The sequence below is a fragment of the Manis javanica genome, chromosome X (assembly GCF_040802235.1).
Source record: "Manis javanica isolate MJ-LG chromosome X, MJ_LKY, whole genome shotgun sequence".
NCBI classification, from domain to species: Eukaryota; Metazoa; Chordata; class Mammalia; order Pholidota; family Manidae; genus Manis; species Manis javanica.
The window spans coordinates 51,288,511-51,306,918 of record NC_133174.1 but is presented as its reverse complement, the minus strand read 5'-3'; the positions used below and the strand labels follow the sequence as shown (position 1 = coordinate 51,306,918).

General features: G+C 44.3%; 1 protein-coding gene across 2 annotated transcripts in view; it reads left to right on the top strand.

Annotated features, from left to right (window-relative positions):
* ARHGEF9 (Cdc42 guanine nucleotide exchange factor 9) overlaps positions 1-18,408 on the top strand; it is a 442,967-nt gene that overhangs the window by 75,558 nt on the left and 349,001 nt on the right. The window contains exon 3 of one of the 2 annotated variants that reach the window (XM_073228002.1): positions 15,104-16,695. The gene's annotated coding sequence lies outside the window, so the exon portion shown is untranslated. Of the gene's footprint in view, positions 1-1,101; positions 16,696-18,408 lie in introns of both variants that reach the window. The other variant, XM_073228001.1, reaches the window with a different exon arrangement.

The following is an 18,408-nucleotide window of genomic DNA, read 5'->3' as shown; positions in this document are numbered from 1 at the left end:
ATTTCATGGAACCCGATGCTCACCGCCGCAAGATAGGAGACCTATGCTTTGCTCTTATTCTTGACTAATGCTGCACTTTTTATCTCATAAAAAATGTGTCTGGGCACCCATTAGCCACTTAAAAGACAATTAGCGTCGGCTACCAGTCTTAAGTCTCGGATGAAAGGTTTCTCGATGTCTGCTGCCCCTTGATCCCCCACCTGCAGATGGACGGGAATGTCGGGGAGTGGCTGAGCCGATTTCCCACTTTCCTCTCCTAATCTGCAGACTCCAAGGGCAGACCAGACTAGTAGACAGTGGTCCTGAGATCTCAGCTCCAGCCAATTGATCCCATGGTGCTGAGTGTACCTCTGGCTAGGCTGCTGCCTATGCGAGAGTCACAGATGACACCTGACCTCTTGTCTCATAGATCAGATTTCTTACAGTGGGTGACTAGGGGGATAATTCCCAAGCAGTGGCAGAAACTGGTGTTTGAGAGTATAGACCCCCCCCCCATAAGTGTCCATGACAGCCCCTGAATTTTATTTCTAGCCTTAGCAAAAATTTCCCTTGCTCCCCATTCAAAGCAGTCCTCTTAGGCCTGCACCGCTTTCTCCTGCAAAATCTGCAAAGTAATTAAGCTGAAACCTGAGACAAATATGTAAATAGCTCTCTTCTGTTGATCTCCTTTCCTTAGAGGCAGTCGTCCTGGGGCTAGGCATTTCCTTTTCTGCAGCCCCAGGAAAGCAAAACAGGCTTGCAACTTAAATCAGGGCTCTGGCAGCAGGAAGTCACACAGTCCCTGCACTAATCAGACAGGCAGGGAGTGCTCAAGGAAAGCTCGTGCAGAGAAAACTAGTGAAACTCCCAAAAGGCGTAAAGTAGGAGCACACTGGTAAGGTCCCACTAAATCCAGAGCTCCAAAGCGACTCTTGCTGAGTGGGAAGGCAAGAGGGAAATCAAGGCAAAGTACAGGCCACACTGGTAAAGAGTGGTTAATTCCAGTAGGCCGGCAGAGGGGGTGACTAACCACTGTCACCTAAGCTTCAAGGCGAGAGAACGCCCTCACAGAGAGAAAGGCTGATCAGGTGCTGGACACCCATGTTTCTCTCTCTCTTATAGATGGGAGCATCCTCTTCAAGTCTAAAGCCAGACACGCCTTTGGAATGCATTCTGAAGAACTGGGAGCAATTCGATCCCCAGACCCTGAAGAAGAAGTGCTTTGTCTTCTTCTAAACACAAGCCTGGCCCCAATACAAACTTTCTGATGGGGAGGCCTGGCCCCCTGAGGGAAGTATACTGTATAATAAGGTCACGCAGCTAGAGTTATTTTGCCGCAAGGAAGGGAAATGGTCAGAAATTCCATATGTACAAGCTTTCTTTGCCCTTAGGGAAAGTAAGGGACTCTGCCAGAAAGGTAGATTAATTCCTGACCCTACTCCAAACCCTAATTCAGCCCTATTAGCTCTGCCATGCCCACCTTATCCAGATCCAAGTCCACTTGCTGAGAATCCTGAAAGTCAGACCATGAGAGAACTTCCACCCCAAGCATCATTAGCCCAATCACCCCTACAAGCTTCCCAGGGGGTGAAGAAAAGACAGTTACACCCATCTTTATTGCCCTTACAGGAAGTAGCCAATGGAGAGTGGGGACCTGCTCGGGTCCACATCCCCTTCTCACTCCAAGACCTGAGACAAATTAAACAGGACATGGGTAAATTTTCAGATGATCCAGACAAGTACATAGAAGCCTTTCAAAGGCTTACTTTAACTTTTGAACTAGCCTGGAAAGATGTTACGCTTGTACTGAACCAGACTCTTACCGGAGGGGAGAAAGAGAAAGTAATCAGAGTAGCCTTAGAGTTTGGGATGAATGGTATACTATAAATGCGAGTGGCAAATCTCCAGAGGAGCTAACCCAAGTCCCCACTGGCTGTCAGGCAGTGCCATTCACTGACCCAGAGTGGGGCCAAGATACAGACGATACTGATAACTGGTACAGGAACCACTTTATAACTTGTATTTTAGAAGGGCTCAAATGAGCACGAGTGAAACCTATAAATTACTCTAAATTATCAGCTGTGATGCAGGAAGAACAAGAAAGCCCCTCAGCCTTTCTGGAGCGGCTCAGGGAGGCACTGGTGAAGCACACTTATATGTCCCCAGAGGTCCAAGTCATTCTCAAAGATAAATTTATCACCCAATCAGCCCCAGATATCAGGAGGAAGTTACAAAAATTGGCATTTGGCCCAGAGCAGAATCTGGAGAGTCTCCTGAAGGTCACCTCCTCAGTTTTCGATAATAGAGACGAGGAGGAAAAGAGGGACCGGAACAGGAGAGACAACCGAAAGGCAGAGGCATTAGCCATGGCCTTGCAGAGTTAACTTTAGGCCTCCAAGGTTGGAGAAAGGGAGGCCAGCCCCAGGGACCAGGTCCCAGGCAGCTTGTTTCCTCTGTGGCAGAGAGGGACATTTTAAGAAAGAGTGCCCTAAAAGTAGGTGCTCCAAACCACCAACACCCTGTCCGCTCTGTCAAGGAGACCACTGGAAGCGAGACTGCCCTCAGAGGCATAGGCAACTGGGGTCGGACTTGCAACAAGGTGGTCAGGACTGAAGGGACCCAGGGCTACCCATGCTGGCAACTGTCACCATCATAACTCCACAGGAGTCCCGGGTGATTCTCTCTGTAGGAGGCCACACCAATTTCCTGCTCGATACAGGAGCCGCCTATTCGTTCCTCCTCCATAATCCTGGCCCTCCCTCCTCCCAGTCAACTACTGTTAGCGGTGTATCTGGGAAGCCCATGACCAAATATTTTACTCAGCCTTTAAGTTGTGAGTGGGACTCAGTGCTGCTCTCCCATGCCTTCCTAGTGGTCCCAGAAAGTCCGACGCCATTTCTAGGCCGTGATATACTTTCTAAAGTACAAGCCTCTGTGCATATGAACATAGAAAGAGATGAGCGATGTCTTCCCCTAATGGAAGTAGACAGTAATCCTGAAGTCTGAGCAACTAATGGAATCATTGGAAAAGCGAAATCAGCCCAACCAGTGCAAGTCCATCTTAAAGACCCTAATTACTTCCCTCATAAAAGGCAGTATCCCTTAAAACCAGAAATTCATGAAGGTTTAAAGCCAATTATTAATAGCCTAAAAACTCAAGGCCTCTTGATAACCTGTAACAGTCCCTGCAACACTCCCATATTAGGAGTACAAAAGCCAGATGGAAGCTGGCACCTTGTACAAGATCTACGAGCCATTAATGAGGCAGTTGTGCCCCTACATCCCATAGTACCTAATCCCTATTCGCTGTTATCCAGGATTCCTGAGGGAGCAGCATGGTTTACTGTGCTAGACCTAAAGGATGCTTTCTTTTGCATCCTGCTTGCACCTGAATCCCAATTTCTCTTTGCCTTTGAGGATTCTGTAAATCCCTCAGCTCAATTAACCTGGACAATTTTTCCCCAGGGATTCAGAGATAGCCCACATCTATTTGGGCAGGTCTTAGCCAAGGACCTGGCCTTCTTTGATTGAAGAGAGGCAGAAATCATCCAATATGTGGATGATATACTTCTCTGCACTACCACAGAGATGGAGTGTCAAGAAAATACTCAGAGATTACTGAACTTTCCAGCTGATTGTGGCTATAAGGTCTCTCGTCAGAAAGCACAAATCTGTCAGCAGCAAGTGAAATATCTGGGCCTTAACCTCTCTCAGGGAACTAGAGCCCTGGGGGAAGAGAGAATCCAACCCACTCTCCACCACCTGTTACCCTCTACTGTCAGGCACCTGAGAGGATTCTTGGGCATCACTGGGTATTGCAGAATTTGGGTCCCTAGATGTGAGGAGTTAGCCAAACCCCTCTACCAACTCTTAAAGAAGCCCAAAAAGAAGGCACTGTAAAACTCCAGTGGGAACATGATGCTATCAAAGCTTATGAGGCTTTGAAGAAAGCCCTGCTTCAGCCCCCCCCCCCCCCCCTTAAGCCTACCCACCGGAAGTCAATTTAACCTATTTGTTACTGAGAGATCGGGAGTGGCACTGGGAGTACTAACTCAACCTCGAGGGGAAATGCAGCAGCCTGTAGCCTATCTAAGTAAGGAATTAGATCCAGTAACTAAAGGCTGGCCACACTGTCTGAGGTCTGTGGCAGCCGTTGCCCTGCTAGTACCTGAAGCCACAAAATTGACCCTGGGAAGAGATTTGATAGTGCATGCACCCCATAACATCACCAGCTTACTGAACACCCGGGGAGACCTGTGGCTGTCAGACAGCAGGCTACTAAAATATCAGTCACTCCTCCTTGAGGGCCCTGTCACCCAGCTGTAGACATGTTCCTCCCAAACCCAGCTACCTTCCTACCTGAATCCATGAGCAAAGAACCTGAACATAACTGCCAACAGGTCCTTGCCCTAAACTATTCTGCCAGAGAAGACCTAAAAGACACCCCCTTAGAGAACCCAGAGCTTGTCCTCTTCACAGACGGCAGCTCTTTTATTGAGCAGGGCCAGCGGAAAGCTGGCTATGCAGTTGTTACTCTGTGGGATACTATCGAGTGCCAACCACTTCTACCCAGCATGAGTGCCCAGCTGGCAGAATTAATAGCCCTCACTAGATCCCTTAAAATAGGGAAAGCAAAGAGAGTCAATATATATACTGACTCCAAGTATGCCTACCTAGTGCTGCATGCCCATGCAGCCATATGGAAAGAAAGAGATTTTTTAAATTCTGAAGGTCCCCCCATCAAATACCATGAGATTACCCAGCTAATACAAGCTGTGCATGAGCCTAAAGAGGTAACAGTTACTCACTGCAGAGGCCACCAGAAAAGAATGGATGAAATAACAGAAGGAAACAGGCGAGCTGATACAAAAGCCAAAGAGGCAGCTCGAGAGACTTAACAGGCACCTAGCCAAGCGCCTCTCTTATGGACAGGTGTGCCAGCTGATATCCCCAGCTATACCAAAAAAGAGCTGCAAGATGGCCTCTCCAAAGGTGGCTCTCTCCTTCCCTCTGGTTGGCTTCAGCCGGAAGATGAGAAAATTTATTTAACTCAAAGTACAGAATGGAAAGTTCTTAAAACTTTACACCAGACTTTCCATTTAGGTATAGAAAATACCTATCAGATGGCCAAAAGTATTTTTGCAGGCAACGGCCTATTAAAGACCATAGAGCAAATCACTAAAACCTGTGAGATTTGTCAAAGAAATAACCCAAATAGAAAAGCCGCTCCTCCTGGTTTACAGCGAACAGGCAGATACCCAGGAGAAGATTGGCAAATATTTCACACATATGCCAAAGGCAAAAAGATTCCAGTATATTCTTGTGTGGATAGATACATTCACAGGATGGGTTGAGGCCTTCCCCTGTAAAACTAAACAAGCAAAAGAAGCAGTAAAAGTACTCTTACATGAAATTATTCCCCGCTTTGGAATGCCCCAAGGATTGCAAAGTGACAATGGCCCAGCATTTAAAGCAGCCGTGACTCAAGGAGTGTCCCGAGCTCTCGGTATACAGTATAATTTACATTGTGCTTGGAGGCCACAATCCTCAGGTAAAGTAGAAAAAACTAATGATATTATTAAAAGATACCTAAGGAAGCTGTCACAAGAAACTCACTTGCCCTGGCCTGACCTACTACCTTTAGCCATGATAAGAGTAAGAAATAATCCCAAAATTTCGGGGTTAAGCCCCTTTGAAATGCTATATGGAAGACCTTTCTTAAAGAATGATTTAATCATGGACAGAGAAGTCACAGAGATAATCCAATATGTGTGACACACCTCCCTAAATTCCAAACACTCCTTCAAAACCTAACTGAAGGACAGAACAGAACCTCTAGGGAAGCCCTCTTTGAACCAGGAGATAAAGTCCTAATTAAGTCAATTCCTTCTAATTCTCCAACTCTTAATCCAGTCTGGGAAGGGCCCCACACTGTTATACTCTCTTCTCCTACAGCTGTCAAGGTCACAGGTATCGAAGCTTGGATTCACCATTCCAGAGTAAAGGCCTGGGAAGATTCCTCCCAAGACCTCCCAGACAACACAGATACAGAAAAACCTATTACACAGAACACCAAAATTTGGGGACCCGAGTATGCCTGTGAACCTATAGAAGACCTGAAACTACTGTTCAAAAGAAAATCCTCAACTACCAATATTTGAGATAAGTATTCCATACATGTTTTTTTCTTTTGTTCTCTTTTGAGTAATCAATATGAGATCAACATTGCTTTTCTATTTGCTATTCTCTAATGCTCCCTTCATAATAAATGAATCTAATTCTTTCTTAAATTGGGCTGAAGACATAGCCAAGATAAATGGAAGTTCATCCTGTTGGATATGTGGATTACTTCCTGTTTCTAGTACCTCAGGAATCCCTTGGTGGATGTCTCCTCTTCAGGAACAGGATTGGTTGCAATTACAAATTCTTATAAATGATGATCGCACTGCCCAAAGCACTCTTAGTGCTGGAATAACTAATTGGAATGTAAAATTCTGGCCCATTAATAATACTTTAAGAGAAAAAGGGCATAAATTTCCCTTCTCATATAATGTCACAAAGAATTTAGCCACCATTATTGCTCTACCCCAACTACAAAAAGCATCTAATAGGTCAATTCTCCATGTAAATAATCACAGATATGAAAATGTTTTTTTTCAAATCTGGGATGAGTACATTTGGGTTACTCCAATGGCAGGATGCTTAAATCAGAACACCCCCCTCTGTTGGGAGCAAAGAAACCATTCTAATGACTATTGCCCAAGCCTCACCTGATATTTAGGTTGGCTTCCCAACCACTGTTCACATACAGTAACTTTACAAGCTACAGATTGGTTTGCCACAGATTGGTTAAGGCGCCCTGGAATCCATTGGCCAGCCTCAAACGGCACTCACTGGCTGTGTGGAACTAATCTCTGGCCATGGCTTCCTCCAGGGTGGATAGGGAGGTGCACTCTGGGATTTCCCTGGCTGCCAGGATGGTGGGTGAAGTATATCGCACACCCCGCAAACTTCCCAAACCTCCAACATCATTGTCATTGTACAAGAAGTGTTTTTCATTGGTATGATCACTTAGCCTCCATTTTTATACCATCTTTTGGTTTAGAAGATGTAATTTGGCATATTGAGTTCTTAACCAATTTTACTCAAAAAGCCTTAAATGATGCTATCCAAGGAATAGCTCTCCTAAATACGGAAGTTAAACTAATGCGCCAGGCAGTTATACAAAATAGAATGGCATTAGACATCTTAACAGCAGCACAAGGAGGAACCTGTGCCATAATCAAAGTTGAGTGTTGTGTGTACATTCCAAATTATTTGCAAAATGTCTCTAATTCACTCCAAGATCTCCAAAAGCAGATCCAAGCTATGTCAGGCCCTGAAACCCCATGGATTACTACAATTAGAAACTGGCTTTCTACGACCTTTTGGTGGAAATCCATTTTACTCATCGGGCTCATCATTATTCCTAATACTAATATTTGGCCCCTGTATACTTAACCTAATAACACGATTTGTTCTATCTCACCTAGAAGCCATAAAACTGCAAATAATGATGGAAATGGAACCCAAGATGGAAATGCCCATCTTCCGAGGCCCTCTAGACTGACCACTGGTGGAGACCTAACTTCACCCCTTACTGCGTCCCTTCTCAGCATGAAGCAGCCAGAGCGGTCGTCACCCCCTTTCCCTAGCAGCAGCTAGGGTCTCCATCTGGAGAGGGGGGAATGAGACAGGGACCGTGGGGGTAGTCAGAGTAGGGTGAGGGCCTCCAGAAAAAGACCCCTACCAAAACTCCATATTAAACAATTAAACAAAGACAGAATCACACTAATTCTCTAAAGTAAAGTATCAAGCTAAGAATATAAGCATTCTTCAGTGAAGATTAGTTAAAACTAAAAAGCCAGGAATAACCTGGCCTGGAATGTTTGAACATCCCCAAGATAAGAAAATACCTCAGCATAGCCCATGTCTTGTTTGTGTCAATTAAAAGAGGCTATTGTAAAGCTTTAGCCTGCTAAAAATCCCAGTTTATCTTTAACTTTATCCGGATGCTGTTTTTCCTCTTACAGCCCCTAACCAAGTAATATATATAACCTGGGCAGTTAATGTCACAGGCAAGACCAGCCATAAACAACATAGTGAAAGACAGGAAGGATCCCATCTTAAAGATAAGAAACTAAGACTATTTAACAAACAGACAATAACTCAACTCACCCTGAAAGGAAAACAGCTCACCCTGAGAAAAAAACAAGCACCCTTGATTAATACGCTCCCAAACAAAAACTGCTATTCTAAGGAAAAACCAAAGCAGTAAATTTCTTATGTTAACTTCGCAAAATAGTCTGGAAAACTGATAAGAGACTTAGTGTTTCTTTTAAGATAAACACTTAGAGACCATCTGGTAGACACGTGCCTAACTCTTAGTCTCTCAACTGCCTATAAATCCCCTAGACAACGCACCACCGTGGACTCTCTTGTCCCCTCCTGGCTTAAGCTGGGAGCTCTGCCCTTTCACTGTATCTCTAAATAAAAACCTGTACTTTGCTCTCCTACCTTGACTGTTTGTGAAGCTCATTCTTTGGCTTCATGAACAAGAACCCCGGCATCACTTTGTGATGGAAGAAGAAGTAACTTCTCAGTTGTCTTAGTAATAATATCATAGTTCTGATGATTGTGTTTGAAAATATCTACTGAAATGGTGTTATTTGTTCAAGTACAGTTTTTATCAGCTATAATCACAATCACTTAGATTTCTAGAATACCTTTATTTGAAGGGTGAAAAAAAAAGCCCTGTAAAGGATTCTCAGCTACAAACCATGCCCCTGAGGTAAGGTAAAAGGACAAAAGCTCTTACCAGGTTCTAGATGTGAAAACAGAAGTAAGAATAAGTACCTTCCTTTGGAAGAAAGGCTCCATCTCTAGTTCCGAGAGCTACTTTATTACCTCTCCAGGTCTTCTTCATGCCCATCCTTAGTGATTCCCTATGCAGTTTAAGACCGTTCATCCTTGCTTAAAATTTACTGTAAAAGTTGTTTTTGTTCTACCAAGTACTGAGCCCTTCCTCCTTTTGCCATCTCCCAGAGTTTTTCCCCTCCCCTACACCTCTCGTTCCTCCTCTTAGGGCCCCCATCTGTTAGCATCTGCTAATAGTAGACACATCCTGAATGCTCTCCTACCTCACATGTTTCCATGGCAACCAGACAAAAAAAGGACTAGAAAGATGACATGAAGAGTATGCTTACATTAGTCGCACTGCCTGAATTCTGTCAGGGCCTACTGGAGCACTAGGTGCTGTGTGCTGATGTCTAGATTTGATTGAAATCAAATTTCTTTCAGTCACAATTTTAGTAACTAAGTTGGACAGCTTAACAATTTTCCCTGAAAAGAGTGCCTATTTGTTTCTTGATATTTGCATAATACATAGGGATTATTCATAACCTAGCTCCAGGTTTTTGTTTCAGTTGTTAGTGGTACACATATGACATCTGAAAGCAGTGGTTTATTTTGAAAGGAATTCAGGAAATTAGAAGATTGATCAGTTATTTTATTGATGAAGTAATTTAGAACAGGTACTTGTGAAGTCACTGAAACCAGATAGAGTCCTGAATTTTGAGGCAGCTAATCCAATATGGCAGTTGTAAAAGGTAACTAAATGCAGATGTTTGTTGTTAAATCCTTTCCTGATGTATAGAACTTATATAAAGATATTTTTCATTTCTTAAACAATTTAGTAGAATGAGACAGTCACAGAGGTGAGTTGTCCACACAGCTGAAGTAAACCTAGTTCAATACTGAAGCTTTTAAAACATTTAAAGTCTTTTATTATATAAAAGCTTATTTAAATACTTATTACACATTTCCCTGCCTTCTGAAACAAAATACATTTGAGTTAAATGAGCCTTTTCTTGATGACTTTTGTGAATGGATGTCTTTAAGTCATTTAATCTTTTTTGGGCCTCAGTTTCCTTGTCTTCTAAATGAGAGATTAGATTAGATGAGGTCTAACTTTGTTATCCTATTATTGATTTCCAAAGCACTACTGGATTTTAGGTAGGAAAGAACTAAGTATGCAGCTACTTGTGCCCTGGGGTGGCAGGAAACTATAGGAGAGCGAAACTGAAAGAGTCCTGAGTTTAGCAAGACTGCAAGACAGGCAAAACAATTAAAAAAGGCAAGCCAGCCACCTGAAACTGCAGCTTTCCAGCTTTGCCTCCCTTCTGGGGATGGTTCAGTGAAGACTTCTCTCTGGCCACATTTCCACTGGTTTGCTGTTGGTCTATGTTTTCAGCCATCCTTCAGGCTGAGGTCAGGTTTTGTGTGCTCCCAGGTCTTCAGACTCCAGTTGTCTCTTCTCTTTAAAACCAGACAGGCAGCTTCCAAGGGGCCACTTACTGGGGAAGTACCTCAGAGAAGGTGTATCAGAGTGATGTGGGATTTCTGAAAATAGTCCAGGTTTACCACTCACTTAGGTGACTGTATGACAGGTAGAGTTTCCATCCTGCTATCTGCTTAATGTAAGGCATTATGCTGGGGACTTTGGAATGTTGTCACATTTAATTCTCATACTAAGCCACTGTGGGGGGTGTCTTTCCTTACAGATATAGAAATTGAGGCTTGCAGAGAGGAAACAGTATGCCCAAGGTCACAGTGAGGAAGTGATAGGGTTTGATTAGAAGTCTTGTGCCTATAAATCTAAGATTTGAAATGAAATCTGAGAAGTAGGGGAAGGGTAGTAAGGTAACCTGTTGTTTCTCTCTTCTGTGCAAGGGCAAAATAAGTGGTCTGATCCATGTGGGACAATTAGAGGTGAGCCCCAAGGAAGAAATCCATCACCACCATTATTTTCTTCTTAAGGAGCCTTCAAAGCACCAGTTGCCTGTGGCTTATCCCCATGCAGCGGATTGCCCTATTCGTCTTTCCATAGAAAGTAAATAATCTAGAATGTAGCTCATGCTTTACCATTTGGGGGAAAGTGGGAATTATTCCCCCAGGTCTCAAGAACACCAACACCCATTCTCTTTCCCTTGTACCACTCTGTCTAGAGTAGGGGGTGGCTCATAAACTACTAGGTGGTTTTCCAGGTTTCTTCCAGGCCTGAATCCTATGCCCCACCTCCTCTAGGGTACCAAGCACACTGTCAGTGCCAACCATCCATCTGCTAGCTGTATGACTTCTGTCAAGTTTCTTAGTCTCTCTGCACCTTAGATTTCTCCATTGCAAAATGGAGACAATAATAATACTAACCTTATTTTATGGTTTTGAATTTTCCACTAGTCAATATTTAAGAAAGCACATAACACAATGCCTGCTACATAGCAAGCATTTAATAAGTATTAGCTTCTGATTAAAAAAAGTAGAACACAATCCTAGGAATTAAGTTGTATGATGTGCCAGATACTGTGTTATACTCACAGGAGCAGTGTGGATGGTGATAAAGAACACAGACTCTGACATCAAGCACACCTGGTTGAAATCCTGGCTCCACTTGTAACTTTGGGCAAGCTACCTCTCTACTCTGAGCCTTCTTTTCTGCACTTAAAATGGGAATCATAATAATACTTCTTAGCTGCATGATGAGGATTTGTGAGATGATACTATAAAGAAAGTGTTTGACCCAGTGCTTGGTTCAGAGTAAGTGCTGAAGTCATTATCACCCTTGTTATGTCAGGCATTATCTCATTTAACATTCAAAGCACTTATATGGCACAGAAAGGTGATTGCAAGATTGCTTGATATTTAGAACTGTGCTCAGATGCCAAGTGAACTTTTGAATGAATGTCTGTTGTCCTAACAACTCTTGTATCATGAAATGACACCTAGGTAAGAATTAGCAGTGAATCATCTATCATTATCCTACCTAAGACTAGTAAGGCAGGAGTCAGGCACAGGACAGTGAGCGCTGGACTTGGCACCAGATGCCTAGTGTTCTCGTCCTAGCTTTGCCATTCATTGCCTTTGGGGCCAGGAGCCTTTGACTAGATAAATGAAAAATGTTTCCATTGCTAAATCCTACCCATGTGTGTGGCATACTTCTGAGTGATACAAATCAGTTCATTCCCCTGAGTCCCATTGTGATTGTAAAATTGAGCCATAGATAGATACCCACTCTAGAGGGATGTAAAAGTGGTAAACTATAAAGGACTATACATACAAAATATTACTTAGAGCAGGGGTGTGGATAAAATGAGAGGTCCTGTAGCCAGGATTCTCACCTGGCCATGGTTAACTAGGTCACTGCACACCTGTGGGCAATACATGGCTGTTGAGTCTATATAAAGAGCTCTGTCCAGTGCTCTGGGTGCGACACGGTGGCAGGGCTGCAAGATTACAGGAGAGCAGAGCAGAGGCTGGAGTGGTGGCAGTGCCGAGGACAGAGGCCCAGAGGATGGCTGTGTGGGACAACTGTGCAGAGGCCCAGAGGACAGCTGTGTGGGACAGCTGTGCAGGCAGAGTGGCCCAGAGGATGGCTGTGCGGACAGAGGCCCACAGGATGGCTGTGCGGACAGAGACCCACAGGATGGCTGTGTGGACAGAGGGGCCCAGAGGCAGAGACTGGCTTGCTGCATGCATACTTGCTCTGAGTGAACAGGATTTTAGTGACTGACCTGCCACCTGGAAATAAAGTTGGGTATAACCCTTTCACCCCAAGAACATTTTTCAATTTCTTTGGTCACATTGAATCCATAGCGAACTTGCCTGTGGCTGAAACCCATTGGCAAGACAAGGGGTCAACAAACTTTCTTTGAAAAGGGCTAGATAGTAAATACCTTAGACTTTTGAAGTCCATTGCAGTCTCAATCAAAACTACACATTCTGATTTTGTAGCAAAAAAGCAGCCATAGAAAATATGTAAACAAATGAGTATGGCTGTGTTCCAGGAAAACTTTATTTACAAAAACAGGTGGCAGGCCTTGGTTTGCCAAATCCTGATTCAGATTCTCATTATTGAGCACCAACTATATGTCGAGCACTTGGTAAGCACTGAGGGTAGTAAGGCAAACAAGACCCAGTATTTATTCTGGAAAAGCTCCTGGGCTTGTGGAGGAATCAAGCACATAAACAGGTAATCAGAATACAGGGTGATAAGTGCTCCATAGCTACATGGAATGTGTTTGCTTTGCGATAAAGGAGGCCCCTGCTGTTGCATGCTGTGTTGATGGTTCTACTTCTGTCTTAGGAAAAGTCTTTTTGATCCAGTGAATCTTATCAAATCTGTTGATGAAGATTTCACCTCATATATCCCTTTTGAATATTACTTATATCCTGAGACTCATAAGATAATGTTAAGAACAAATAGGATCTTTTTTAAATTCATTTTTCCTGTGTCCACTTTTAAGTCATCCCATAGGGAAAAACAGCTTTGTAGTCCTCCCCTTTGCTGGTGGATTTCCTTTTTTAAAATTTTATTTATTTATTTATCTATCTATCTATCTATTTATTTATTTATTTATTCATTCATTCATTCATTTATTTATTTATATCATTAATCTACAATTACATGAAGAACATTATGTTTATTAGGCTCCCCCCTTCACCAAGTCCCCCACACATACCCCATTACAGTCACTGTCCATCAGCGTAGTAAGATGCTGTAGAATCACTACTTGTCTTCTCTGTGTTGCACAGCCCTCCCCATGTACCCCTCCCCACATTATACCCACTAATCTTAAAGCCCCCTTATTTTTTTCCCACCCTTATCCCTCCCTTCCCACCCATCCTCCCCAGTCCCTTTCCCTTTGGTAACTGTTAGTCCATTCTTGGGTTCTGTGAGTCTGCTGCTGTTTTGTTCCTTCAGTTTTTCTTTGTTTTTATACTCCACATATGAGTGAAATCATTTGGTACTTGTGTTTCTCCACCTAGCTTATTTCACTGAGCATAATACCCTCTAGCTCCATCCATGTTGTTGTAAATGGTAGGATTTGTTTTATTCTTATGGCTGAATAATATTCCATTGTGTATATGTACCACATCTTCTTTATCCATTCATCTACTGATGGACAGTTAGGTTGCTTCCATATCTTGTCTATTGTAAACAGTGCAGCGATAAACATAGGGGTGCATCTGTCTTCTTCAAACTGGGCTGCTGCATTCTTAGGGTAAATTCCTAGAAATGGAATTCCTGGGTCAAATGGTATTTCTATTTTGAGCTTTTTGAGGAACTTCCATACTGCTTTCTACAATGGTTGAACTAATTTACATTCCCACCAGCAGTATAGGAGGGTTCCCCTTTCTCCACAACCTATTCTCATGCTGTGCAGCACACAGGACAAAGAACCCTGTATGGAAAGAACCTCCTTCATGAGTGAACTCCTAGTTCTAGTGACAGCTATTCTGGCAAGCATACTTGGGGGCCCTTAATCTTCTGTTTACCTCTCTCCAGCCCCCACCCCCTTATTGGTTTTCTGTCCTTTCCCTTCTTCCCCCTAAGCTTCTTTTGCCTTTTGCCTTTTTTGCATAGCTCTATTATAACACTTATCAGGCTGTATTGTAATTGGTTTTATATCCACTAGTCTTTTCCAGTAGCCTGTGAGCTTGGGTGACTAGCTATATGTGTCTGTTTCATCTCAGTGGTGTCCAGTGCATAGCTGAGGGATCACTGCTGAGCAGGTGATCTAGCAGGTGAAATCACTACCTGCTGGTTTCCTGAATGAATGGAGGAGCAAATGAGAGGGGGAGGCATGAACAGGATCCCTACCTGCTGCTCTCTTGGATTTTTGGCTTAGGCAAGACGGATGTCTTCTCTGGATCTCCAGTGCCTCCCTGCAAAGTGAGAGGATCAAAGTGATGGGCTTCTAAAGTAACTTTTGGCTTTATCTTTCTTTGGTTTCTTTTTTTAATGTATTTGCTCAGTTGTCAAAATTATAGTTTTTCAATAATAATAGCTTCAATTTATGTCCCTCTCAAGTATATTTGCATTTAATAGGATAAGGTGTGCTCTCCTCCACTCCACAACCTAAACTAATGGGGTCTAAATTAATGAAGTTTTGTTTTGTAAAGTTCCTGAAGTATTGGTGGCTCAGTGGTAACAAAGTATATTCTATGTATTTGTGACAAATCTCTAAAGAACCTTGTTTGTGGCTTTGCCTAATCTGGCTGTCCTCTCTCTCTCTCTTCCTTTCAGCTGGAAATAACTGGCCAGCCTTCACTCAGTGCCTTGGTAGCCCCATCCCCTGCTCTGACCATGGAGACTCTCAGCTGATGCCAAACTGCCTCCCTCTCTGAGCTGGTGTCCAGTGGTTACCTGGCTCAGGTCTTCTCAGGCCACCCATAGGTAGAAGACCTGGCTAGGGAGGTGGGGCTGCAGGAGTCTGAGCGATATGAACAGGGTGACTTGAATCCCAGGGAAGAGAATGGTCAGAACAAGAAGAAAACCAAAGTCAAGAAGATCTGGAATTTTGTGAACCACAGAAAAGGGGCTTCTAGTCAGTGAGAGCGACCCCAGTCCATGATTTTGCTGGGAGATACCTACAAGTCATCAGAATTGAAACCTAAAGTCACATTAATGGATAGAATGAAGTCATTCAAGAGGTGGAAGCCTTCAACTGAGAACTACAAGAATACTCCCCCTAGGAGCAGAAAGTCCCTGAAACCCCAGAAGACCCCAGGTATCTACCAGATGAAGAAATTGGAGGAAGCCCAGAAGCCTTTCTGCCATTCTTATGCAGGCCACTTTGAAGGCCTGGACCCCTTCTTTGTAAATGTGCAGAGGCTAGTGTACACTCCCAAGAGGGTGAATTAGAAAGATATGGCCTTTGAAGATTTTGGCATCCAAATGGAGGAAGACCCCTTGGAGAAAGAGGACTATGAGCAACCCAGTAGTGGCAGGCAGGCAAAAATCTACCTGAAAAGCATGTTCCATGGGTACTATGAGGTACCCCACACAAGAGCCGGAGACTCTGCAATCCAGGAGTTTGAGGGTTCCACCTTGGAAGAGAAAGTGAAAGGGGGCTATGAGGAGAGCCCTGGGAACCTGCGCAGAGACAAGGCCACACCTTTCAGTGGTGTTGTTAAGTTCTTCAGCAACATGACTGATGTGGCCCACAAATGGCGGGCATTATCCCAGGAGGAGCCACAGATAGGTCACCACAGGGAGACCTTCTCTGTTGGTAGAAGAAAGGGTTTCATTCTGGAGAGTCCTTCCTCTGGAGCCTCCTCACTTCACCTGCCTTGTAGGCCTTCTGAGACTGTGCTATGGGGCAGTGCCATTGGGAGGTGCCAGTGCCACCACCCCAAGGCCTTGCAGGCCACCTGTTCCTTTGAAATGAGCATTGAGGGTGAGAAGATGCCAGGCTAGGCACTTGCAGGTCCATGTACCATTGTTGACTTGGCTTCAACAACCTCAACTGTCTTAGAGTTCCAGGATGACCCAATGCCACAGAACTGATGCAGCTGCCAGTACTGCCATGCCTCAACAGGGAGCCCTCCTTTTCTCAGGAGCTTGATGAAGTCACTGAGACTGTGGTCAGCTTCCTCAAGGAAGATGACAGTGCAGGACAGTCTCCCAAACTGGGCACTTGTGTTAGGAGGGTCACCACTGAAGCTATCATGTTGAAGCTAAAGGAGAAGCCCAGCAAGATGGAGAAGCAGGAGAGAGTCAGGGGCCCCCAGGGGTCCAGCCAGGAAGGGAAGCCCCAGGACTCTTATTTGGGTGTAGGTACAGTAAGCTCAGAAAGTGAAGCCAGCAAGGCCTACACTGGAGTACCCCCTACTCAGGTAAGGTGGGAACTGTTTTTTCCAAATCACTATTTGAAATATTCAGGACCCCAGAGGTCAGCTAACTCCCATGCCTTTGTCACAATCACATCTTCCATCAAGAATGTCCTGGAAGGAATGCTTCTGCCAGTCAGGTGCATGGGATTTGACTAATCCTAAAATTCCAGGTAATTTTTGCCCCTACCTTGGACTGAATTCTAGCAGTTGCACCTCAGTTCAGCCTGGAACAAAAACTGAAGTTTTGGGAATGGCAGAAGAATAGTGAGGGTCACTTAATGATATCTAAGACAGCTATGGTCTCCTATTTTCCTTAGGCTGTGGAACATTTCCCTGGCTTTACCACCTTCCCCTCCCACCAACAGGAGCTTAATCCAGAGACTGGTGTCAAGGAAAGCCTGTGGGCTAAATGTCAGGAGACCTGGATTTATGTCCTAGCTCTGTGCCCTGTTGTCTATCTGTATGACTTTAAGACAAGTCCTTTCATCTTGGTACACCTGTTCCCTATGGAGGGGATGAGGCTATCTTGGTATCTCAGAGCTCTCTAGGCACTTTCTGGAAATAGCACTCTGTGTTATTTCACCTGAAGAATGTAGGCAGGGTATATCCTCATAATATACTTCTCCCGGTATTCATTGGATGGTTCTTTACATCTGCTATCTTTCAGGGTGCTGTCACATAGGTTTCCATTTAATTGTTAAAGTAACCTTGTGATGTGGCAATGATTATTCTCATTTTACCAATGAGGAAATACAGGTTGAGTAACTTATCCAAAGTCATACACATTGTGACAGAATTGGGATTCAAATTTCCCATTTGAATCCCAATTCTTGTGCTTTTGTCTGGCTGTCTATGGTTTTCAGGGGGATTGTTTGAGTGGTGACAACAGGTGCTCATCCCCATTCATGGACAAAAAGAAATATGTTAGAATTGTAGTAGGAGCATTGAATAAACTTTAGAAGGCATTATCTGGCTTTGAGACTTCAGAATGCCTTCATAAAATGGTATACTGTATAGGGAGAAGCCAAGATGGTGGCATGAGTATGGGAGCAGAAATCTCCTCCCAAAACCATATAGATTTCTGAAAATACAACAAATACAACTATTCCTAAAAGAGAGATCAGAAGATACAGTACAACAGCCAGGCTACATCTACACCTGTGAGAGCCCAGCGCCTCACGAAGGGGGTAAGATACAAGCCGGGCCCGGCAGGATCCAACTGTGACCCTATCCCAGCTCCCGGATGGGAGAAGAGGAGTCAGAGCGGGGAGGGAGTGGGAGCCCAGGACTGCTAAATACCCAGACATAGTCATCTGAACTGGGAGAGCAGACACACAGTGCATGGTGTGCTGGATACTAGGGAAACGGAACAGTAAAACCTGCGACCAGGTTCCCACAGCTGGCGCCCCAGGGACAAAAGAAAAGTGAGTGCTTTTTGAAAGTCTTAAAGGGACGGGAGCCTCACAGCTGGATGGAAGTGTCCCAGCACACTCAGCCCAGCAGCTGGGAATCCCAGGGAACTCTGAAGGCCCTAAACCCTTGGGTGGCAGCACAGCTCTGTGGTCCCTAATGGTGATAAACAGCCTCCTGCCAGCTCTCCCTCTGGTGTGGCCCTGCCATAGGGAGCAGTAGACTGGGACCAGCTACACCCACAGCAAGCATGCACAGAATCCCCCTGCAGTTGCCCAGGCCAGACTCAGAGAACCCGTCATTGCA